Genomic DNA, 10,694 nt, shown 5'->3' with positions numbered 1-10,694 from the left:
TTATACTGTAAATTTAGTTTTGACATTTTTTTGTTTACCTCCTTATTTATTAATTTTATTCTTTATTGTTCTATGTTGCGTTTGTGGGAGCAAACACCAACACATGTTATTTGCATGCTTGCATATTTAGCTAATAAAATAGATTTGATTCTGAATAAGATTCTTATTATACAAAACAGACTGAAAAAGGACTGAGCCAGGGCGGTTTTCTTTACATGGATCCATAGAAGTTCCGGTCCGTGCAGTCAAAGCAGACCTGTAGTTCCAGCTTTGCCTCGCTGGTCCATCTCCTCACAGTCCTGACCACAGGTTTTATTTTAGTTTCTGCCTGTAAGTCGGGGGAAAGAGTGATCAGACCAGAACTGTATGGGAACAGAACAACGGTTGTCCATTACATAGTACAGCAGTGGTCCAGTGTGTTTGTATCCCTGGAGGGACAATGTGCTGTCCATATTTTGGCACTGTGGCTGAGGTTTGCTTTGTTCAAATCCCCAAGAAAAGAGGAGTAGCTCACACTGAGAAGGGGGTCTAAGTGTTAATGCTAATGGGGTTGTAATTGGAGGTCTACTGATTAATCACTTCAGTCGATTTATTGGTGCTGATAGGACATTTTACAAACTATGGGAATCAGTAGAACTTGGCTCTGATAGTGGCCGATGGCTGTGCAGTATCCACGGGTCACACAGGGAAGTACATCAGCGTGTTGCATGGAGGCTCCATACACAAAGTCAAGGTAATCAGGTTTTTCCTACCATTATAAGACTCAGGCGCAGTGCCTAAGTGCTTTTTCACAGTGCCTAAGCTGAATGAAAAGAAAAAAACTATCCTGAGAGTCTCTGCCACATTTTGCTGTCATTTATGGTCGGCCTGCTTCTTTGTCCTCTCTTGTGTCTCTCTCTCACACACACACACACACACACACACACACACACACACACACACACACACACACCAACCAGGACCTCAGTAATGACATTTTGCCTCATTAGAACCAGGCTTTGGTCCCCATGAGGACTACTAGTCTCACTGGTCCTGACAAGGTCTGTGTTTATACCGGGAAATGTCCCCATGCGGTACCAAAAGCATGCAAAAGATAAAGTTTTACTCCAGTTGACGACAACTACGCCTGTTACTGTAAGTGTAATAAAACCTTTATCAAGGTGTTCAACATGCATAAACGTTTAGAAAGGCGATATGTCCACCTGCTCTGTCCGCAGTCTCCTGGTATGTTTTACACAACCACAGCTGGCTGGTTAAGCTAATAGCCAATTGAACAAGCTAAAATGAAAGCTGTCTGTATGAAGTCTAACTGTTTATCTCCCCCCTCCACCAGCAATACCTACAGCAGAGGGAGGAGAACGGAGGACAGGATGAAGGACTGATACTGACTGATATCTGTGTTCCTCATGCTTTCTAAACTTAACTCAGTATTTTCATGTCAGGAACATTATTTATTTTACTGATATTTTATATTTGTTTCCAGTGAGATATTATTGAGTTAATATAGTGACTTTGCTGTTGTAAACATTACTGGTGTCGCTGCTCTAGAAACAATATTTAGTTATATTTAAAATATAAATCAATTCTAATCCTGTTCTTAAAAATAATAATAATTCTAAAAAAAACAATTCTTTGGTAATGAAAAAGACTATTGATGAAGAACCAAGCTGACAAGAATACTATTGATAAGATAAATATAAAATCCTAACATACCCATCCGTACAACTGGTAACTGGCTTTGTGCTGTTCTATCATTATTACATCGGCCTTTGATTTTTTTTTTTTTCGCAAGCTTTTAGTTAGATTTAAAGTATGTGATTAATGGGTAAAACATTCCTTTTAGAATCAGTATTATTATTGTTATTCATCTTTAAAAATGTTAATAATACCTTCTTATCCTACTCTCTTTATTGTAATACTTTCTTACCTTCTCATTTTATATGTTATCTTATATGTTTCATATATTTAATGTTAATGTAATGTTTTTGTCATGCATTATCTTCATCTATTTTTTTGCATTTGTTTTTAAGCACATTGAATTTACATCTGTTGTATGAAATGTGCTACATAAATAAACTTGACTTGACTTGATCTGTAGTTGTGATGTGTCACTAAAATGGACTGTACTTGTATAGCACCTTTCTTCCAACCACTCAAAGCGCTTTTACAGTACAAATCACATTCACCCATTCATACACTGAATTGGTACAGGGGCTACCATGCAAGGTCCCAACCTGCCCATCAGAGGAAACTAACCATTCATCCATTCATACACTGATGGCACAGCCATCAGGCGCAATTTGGAGTTAAGTATCTTGCCCAGGAACACATCGGCATGTGGACTGGGGGAGCCAGGAATCGAACCGCCGATCTTCTGATCCGCTCTACCTCCTGAGCCACAGCCACCCCCTAAGCAGGCATTAAGATCTAAAACAGCCCTGCCTTAAAACAACAATAGTTATAGTATAACATTTGGTTTAGTAGACCTAAAATGAGTCTACAGGGTAAGTTAAAACATTTGTGGAAAATCTTTGTCATGCATTTATGACAGACTGAATGATGAACTTGTGTTTTCAGGATAACATGAGCCACTGGTCATATCATAACGCTGTAAGGCCCCCCAAAAAAACCCTGAGTGCACTGAACTGAGGGTGCATTTATTGAATGAGATGAATAAAAATGCAAAGATGATTTTTTAAGAAGCACGTATCATTTATACTATCAAAAGTTACATACTTATTTCATACTTTATAATAATTCTGCTCCGCAGTATGATCCATGTAGTTGTAAAGCAGTTTACTTTTCCTGTTTTTCTTCCAAACATATCATAAAACAGTCACTGACAAATTATTCTGCAGTGAAATCATGAAAGACTCCTAGTTCATCATTTAACTTCTCTATCAGCTACAGCACGAAATGTTCAACAGTTGAAAGATTATATGACAGAAGGAATCAGCTTTGCCCTTCTCACATAATGGCAACCATGTAAAAAACCTTTGATACTGTAAGCTAAGCTCTCAAACTGACAGCAGGGTGGCACAGAGAGGAGGAAGAATGTTGTTAAATTACAAGGCCATATTTAAAGAACTGTCACAGAGAATCCACCTTGATGAAATACCCCTGAGAAAAAAGGAACTTCTGCCTTTGGGGGATATTTTAATAAAGAGTCTTACAAATTGCTTACAATGCTGCAGAGTATAGTGCTGGGAATGATTGTGATGTTTGCTTGTTTCAAAAAAGGTAGGTCTTCATACAAAATGAAATTTAATTAAAATGAAGCGTCAATCAATTAGTTTAATTCATGTGAAAATGATATGTCATTTTAATATTTATTTCAGGCCTGGAGCGGTTCTCATGTGACAGGAGGGACAGTGTGGAGGTTTCAGATGTTATCGGTTGAAGGCATCTCAGCTATGTTCTCTGTCACATGGTGTGGTATGCTCTGCCATGGCTGCAGAGATCTCTGGAACGATGCCGCTGGAGATATTATGAGCTCCTGTCAAGCTGCAGGTAAGTGTGACATAGATCAGTGAAATGCAGCTATTCAAACAACAAAGCATTTCAGCTTTCTTTCCTTTACTTCTGCATTGTCTTTACTGTAACAGTGGGCCCCCCGTCAGACCTGCCAAATGACATCACTTACAAATATGGAAACCACAAGACTTTTAAAAAAGGATTTAAAAAAAAAGAAGACAAACGAGGCACATTTAAAAGCACAACTCAAACATTGATTCATAGCCTCAATTTGAACTGTGCAAAAGTCTGTGTGCATATTACACACATATTATCTGCACAGTTTGAGTCACCTTGTCACAAATTTTAACACACGCAGCTGTTGACCGCTTTTGTCTGTGTCTGCTTGGAATCCATCCAGTTTTAAAGCATAAAAAGTGAAAAGGAATCAGATAATTGCTCCTTCTCACATGACTGAAAGCCTGTTTTCATTTGGTTAATGATGCATCTCAGTATTCATCTCAGTTACAAAGCCATCCTCTACCTTGAATGAAACCTTTTCAGCACAGCTTATAAAATAATGTTTTTTGTTAAGATACTTTGTTTACGGAAATAAAATGTCATTCAAGCGTTTTGCACTGTGATTTCATCAGATTCGTCTGAAGCAGCCCAAGGAGTGTCACTAACCAGAGAAGAATTTCCTAGAGCTCGACAGGTACATAATAGCACACACAGCCAGATACCAGAGAGATATGGGAGCGTCAGGCAGACGGCAGTTTCTTGGTGACAGAAAACTACTGTACATTACTGAAGATGACACTCAGATAACCTTCATAAACAGTGTTTTGATCAGCGGAGGACACACAAGTTTTACTTTGTCAAACAGCATCTTTGTCTCTCACATGGTCCATCATGTGACTCTGAGTTGAAGCACATGCAAATTGTTCTCAAGGTGTCACACATGCTCATGTGCTTTGGTCAGCCATGCAGGTGACTCTGAGCAACAATGTACATACATACCTTCATATTCTTTTTTTTCATGAGCAAACTTAATATGAGTATGTTTTACAAATAACAATTATATTTCAGTGTGTTTGTGAAATCAATGCTTTGATGTGTATCTGAATTTTGGAAAATTAAATTTATGTTGCTTCCTTGGAATTAATTTTTATCAAAATTTTGACAAAACTTGCAAAACGCTCGTTATTATTTCAAACTTTAACAACTTCACTGGTTGACATGAGTTCAAACTTACAAACAGTATTCAACCTTTTATACTCATGATTTTATTAATGCACATACAAAAAATTCATTTATCTGGTGGCATATGTTTTGGCCATAATTGTTTTGTTATATACATTCTTTTCAATTTGGTCGAGCCCTTCACTGAAACCATATGATGTTTATATTAAGTAAAATATTCAAAACCATTTATGTGGCTGCATCCTTCCATCAAATGGAAATATTCTACATGTCTTGTGTAATGCAAATATGACTTATCAACTTATAATTGTGTTTTTAAATGTATACATTGATTGATTGATAATTGACACATTAAAGAAAGCAATTATTATGCCTGTGGAACACCACAACCTTTTTTCCTCCTGAACCACGCTGCACATACAGTATATGAACAAAAATAATGTGTGCACATGACGGCACAAGGTGAGCCACTTATTTTTTCAAATACTACACCAACACATTTTTGTGACGACATATCAAATAGTGTAGTATTTATAACTGAGGCAGGTTATTTCTTAACATTATTTTTGTTTTGTGAATGCACACTGTACACTGAATAAGCTGACACTAACCAGGGCCTCTTTGTGACCAATATTGTGATTTCAAGTAACTTGACAGGAAACACCACTCCCTCTAAGTTTAAATAAAATGCACCGCAGGTAGAATGAAAAAGTGGGTCAGTATCCAGGGTGAGGCCTAAGTTGAATATTACACAGAGATGAATTACTTTCCTAATGAACCCATTAATTCCTCAAATCGTCAAATAGCACAGGGACCAGATGAATTTAAGAAGTAGAAGATCCCCGTGGGGAAACTGATCCTCTGCATTTAAGAGTATTAACCCTAACATACATGCACCTGAGGGAAACCCATGCAAACACTGGGAGAACATGCAAACTCCACACAGACAGGACCTGGGACAGCCAGGGTTCAAACCCAGGACATTCTTGCTGTGAGGCAACAGTGCCAACCACTGAGCCACTGTGCTTAAGCATTTTGAGTAGAGAGAGGAATCTGCTCTTGATGTAATGTTGCAGACGTAGTTTTTGTTTCCTTGGAGCTAAATAAAGATAAATACAGGCCTCAAGATCATGGGACACTCAGGTGACAACTAAATGTCACAAAACATGCTCGACCGGTGAGGTGGTTTCAATTATAAAATGGTTGAGCAATTGAGAAACTTAAAAAAAAATTAATCACTCATGACAGTCATACCTTCTGCCAGGTTGGTGATGACTGACAACTGCCACACCTTCTTCACTGCAGCTGTTTCTCATCATAATCAAAAAGCAAAGTCCACATTAAAACTTTTCTGCTTGAGTGTAACATTAATTTGACATATCCCACTTCGATATGTCATTTTTGAATAAAAAAAAACTTTCACTCTCACTCTGACTGACACTGATACATTCAACTTCCAAGAAAAACATCAAATAGGTCCATAGATCAGTCCATTTAACAGTTGTCAGTGTCCTAGTCTTATTGTTTTTATTTTTTGTAATTCTAAAGAATTTACAATTTACAATTTACAATTTTCATTTATCAGACGCTTTTATCCAAAGTGACATACATCTGAGAGCTGATGCAGCACAAGCAGGGATCTAGTCAGGAGAGAACAACACAAGTAAGTGCCATAAAGCTAAGTTTGAGTCTGAAAGGTTCTAGATGCCAACAGGCAGTGCACCGAGGCAATGCATACAGTACATAGACCCAGATTTTTTTCACGAAATAGCTGAGTCTTAGTCTTTTCTTAAAGATTGAGAGGGACTCTGCAGATCGAACAGAGTTTGGTAACTCGTTCCACCACCGGGAACTACAGAAGAGAAGAGTCTGGCTAGCGACTTAGGGCCCTGTTGTGGTGGTGGTACCAGGCACCTTTCATTGGCACAGCATAGGAGTGGAAGGGAGTGTAGACCTGAATGAGGGAGTTCCGATAGGAAGGAGCTGTTTTAGTTGCTGTTTTACAAGTGAATGTCAGGGTTTTGAATTTAATGCAAGCAGCAAATGGGAGCCAGTGGAGGGATATCAACAGTGGGGTGACGTGCTGTTTTGGGCTGGTTGAAGACCAACCGTACAGCTGCGTTCTGAATTATCTGCAGAGGTTTGAACGTACATGCGGCGAGGCCTGCCAGTAAGGAGCTGAGAAACCTTTGTTAAGTAAGCTTTAATACAACGGTTGTGCAACACAAAGTGTGCACAGCAGCTTTTCATGGAGAATTTCATGTTTTCATTCTCTGCGGGATTAATCTCAAATTGGTGTAGCCATGAAATCTTCAGCAGATAAATAATGTCTTATCACTGACAATATGAAAAGGATTATCCATGCTAATGATACTGAGCCATATGAAATAACGCCAGGTAATGCACATCATTTCAGGAATAATTATAATAATCCCTAGTACAACACCGAGCCAAGAATTTTCAGGGCCAGACAGCAGCGTCTGCAGCAGTGTTTGCACAGAGCAGACATGCACCAAAACAAAGTAACCTCTCCGTGACATTACACACCCACACTGCCATCATGTCAATGTCACTCAGCAATGTCACCTGCCTTGTCTCAACAAAAGCCTGTGGCTCCAAGTGACGTGCATGTGATTTAATGTATTACTGTTCTCCTGTCATGGTCATAAAAAGGACTTAGTATGACTTTCTCAAAGTCTTTTATTTTTTATTTCGAATTAGTCACCTTCACTTTTCATTTTGGCAAGATTTCTGCAGTACAGCTGTTGTAGTCAGCATGTTTTCATCACTGTTTTCATCCAGCATTGGAAAAAAGTCTGGCAACGCAAGTAACCCTCTCACTCACTTGCGGCCACGTTAGCAAATCCACTTTATCTGCATCTCAGACTACGCCCACACTAAACCTGCAAAATCTGAAGACACAGCTCACATGTGAAAACTATCCACAGAGGAGTTTTCAAGTCAGAATGGTAAAGATCTCCACTCACGCTGAAACACCTGAACAACAGGCAAACAGCTAAATCTCTTCTTCCTCCTCCTCTTTTGGTTGGCAATAACAAAACTAAAACTAAAGTTTGCAGATTCAGATTTTACACCCAAAAGATATGAAACAAATAAAATATGATGCAATTTTGTAGCGTAAAAAGTACTTAAAATGAGTTCCACCTTGAACAGACTTTAAGTGAATTAAAGTCGGTGAGCTCATAATACTTCTGCACCTTTAAGTAAAATTTTGAATGCTGCACTTTTACTTATAAAAAGTGTATTTTTACAGTGTTGTTTTAAAAATTTTGAGTCTTCCTTCTACCACTATCAATTTCAACATTCTCAATTGGAGAAATGCTGAAAACAAGGCACAATGGAGGCCCCACACCTGGATTTACCTGGGGTCCCAAAATCACTAAGTCTGCAACCGTTAACATCTATTGAATGTTAACACACTAATGGGTAGCATGTAGCATTTCAGTATGATATCATGTTTAAGTAGCTTGCTGACATTCCCTCATGTTAGCGCCACAGGTTAGTGCTAACATTCAACCATGTTAGCTGCGTAGCTTGTATACAGTAAGAATGATGACATTTAAAAATTTGCATTCCCAAAGCACACCTGAGGCTGACGATAATTTGGACTTTTCAGAAATTCATCCAATAGCTGTTGGGATATTCCACTTTATGGTTCACAGACGAGGCCCGTCATGCTATTGGCTCAAAATACAAAGGAAGCATGTTTACAGCAAGGAGTGTTTCCAGTTCAGGCCCCGTGTGATGTGTATTTTGTGAACTGAGCGGTGAAATGCAAGAAGTCTGTTAAAGAAATCAGAATTAACTGAAACTCTGTTTGTTTAAAGACTCTGTGGTGTTTGTGCAGCCTGAATATGCTCAACCTCCACTGCTGAGGACTACAGACTTACAAGATATATTTAAACCATGTGTCAAAGAATATGTCACAATTTTTACTTGGATTGAAGTTTTGTGTGTTTATACATTTCATATTTAGAGTAATCCACCAAAATAACTGGCATGTACAGTCCAATTTCAGACTGTTTTGTATTTATAGGTTTAGGTATAATTGTTTCTTCAACCAGAAAAGCAATAAATGTAAATTCAGCCTTTATATGCAACAGCTTAAATCAACTATTGCACCAAAACATGTAACTGTTTCAGTTTAGGCTCCTACAGTACTCTGTACAAACAACTGAAATGATGTCTGTGATTGTCCCTACTGACATTTAAGATACACTTATGCTAATTTTAACTTATATTCGTTTTATGATTTATTTCCAGCTTTTAACGTGGTAATATTCCTCCAGCACAGGGGATACAGATACAAAGCAGCTCCATCTCAAAAAAAAGGTGTAAACAATTTGTCTTCAATTATCTCTGAGTCAGAAATTTTCTTTGTTTGGGAGGACTTTTATTCTTTGCTGAATGTGGGCTAGTTGTCACAGGAGGGATGTAAGTCCCTTCCTTTGATGCCACAAAATTATAAAAAGTACCAGCCTTTTTGCCTCCTTTTTACACAGGATGTTAACTTAAAAAGTGCTATACCTCAGCCAATAAAAACATGTGTTTCTGCTTGGCAGGTGTCCATTAAATTCATGTAATAGGACACCTCATTGAAACCGTGGACTGAAATAGAAGCAACAGGGTTTAACTGATGATATATTTTAACATATTTATTTTCCCTGTGGTCATCATACAGTGCGATAATACACTATACCACCATCTTACCATTATATATCTTTCTTAGTGTTTCTTAATGTACCACACAGCCGAGTTGCTATGCAACAGCTCACTATTGTTTGTGTTAGAAATATTTGTCCTTGTTGCACAACATGACTTTAGTTCAAGCGAACTAAATGCTTTCTGTTGTAAGATATTATCTGTGAAATAAATGCTACGCTAACTAGCTAACATAAATAGTTAATAGGTAGATAGGCCTAGCGGGGGCCTCTGACCCTGTGCCCCTGTCTGATCCCCCAGTCAAAATGCTCTAAACATGTGTAATGTAATATTAACTTCAGTCCAGGGCTATTAAACTATATGTCATGTTGTGTTGTCAATATCAAAGTTTCTCCTATAATGTATATATATATAATATATAATTCTCCTTCAACATAATATCAAACTACTTTTACAGTAACATTAGCTATTAAGTTTTCTGGTCACTTGGGGGCATCAGAAACAAGCAGTAAACACATCAGTGACTTTGTGGCAAACTTGTCAGCAAACAGTTGCCTGTTTACACATCCAGCTGGTTACGGAGCAACATTAGCATCCATTTGGAGTCAAGTCTGTGTCCACCTGATCCAATATTCACTCACCATTTATCTCTGTTTTGCTCTCCACCAGCTTCTGAGGGAAATATCTGTCTTTAGCTTCTCAGTACTCCACTATGTTCACCAGCTTCTCATTAATGTTGTCTGTCTGCTGTTTGATGCCAGACAGGGAGTGCACAGTGGTTTTTTATAAGCTGTTTGCTATGTCTGGAAACGACACCAATGTGAGCGGTGAGACTTGACTAAAATGGTAAATTTGAGGTCCAGAAAACCAAAATAATGAGCTAAAAGATGTTGAAACACTATGTAGAACTAATGGGAACTGTAGAATTTGGTGATAATTTTGTGTGGGTTTGTCATGATAAGGGACACCTTTCACTTACAAATAGTCATGTCATGAAAATACTTATTATAGCTGCTTTAAGGTAACATTCTGTGCATAATGAGTTGACAGACAGCTCTAATAGACTTGTTCTTTCATTTTAGATATTTTCATTCCTTCTTGGAAAACTTGCTTGACTTGCAGACCTTGCTAACTCAAACCTTGTTTTCCTAATGTGTCATCAGCCTCAACATTCCTCGTGAGGATTTTTTTTTTCATTTTTAATGTTTATTTGTTAGGGACAGAAAGAGTATTCATAGACAATTACACAGCAATTATCCAAAGCAATGTATCACAGCATTTATAGCTTCTGCTCATTTTCGATGCCCGTACCTAGAAGAGCCTTGTGTGATGTGGTGTCAGTTTAACACATCTCT

The sequence above is a fragment of the Thunnus thynnus genome, chromosome 1 (genome assembly GCF_963924715.1).
Source record: "Thunnus thynnus chromosome 1, fThuThy2.1, whole genome shotgun sequence".
Taxonomy (NCBI): domain Eukaryota; kingdom Metazoa; phylum Chordata; class Actinopteri; order Scombriformes; family Scombridae; genus Thunnus; species Thunnus thynnus.
The sequence above is the reverse complement of the archived record's forward strand: the minus strand, read 5'-3'. Positions refer to the sequence as shown.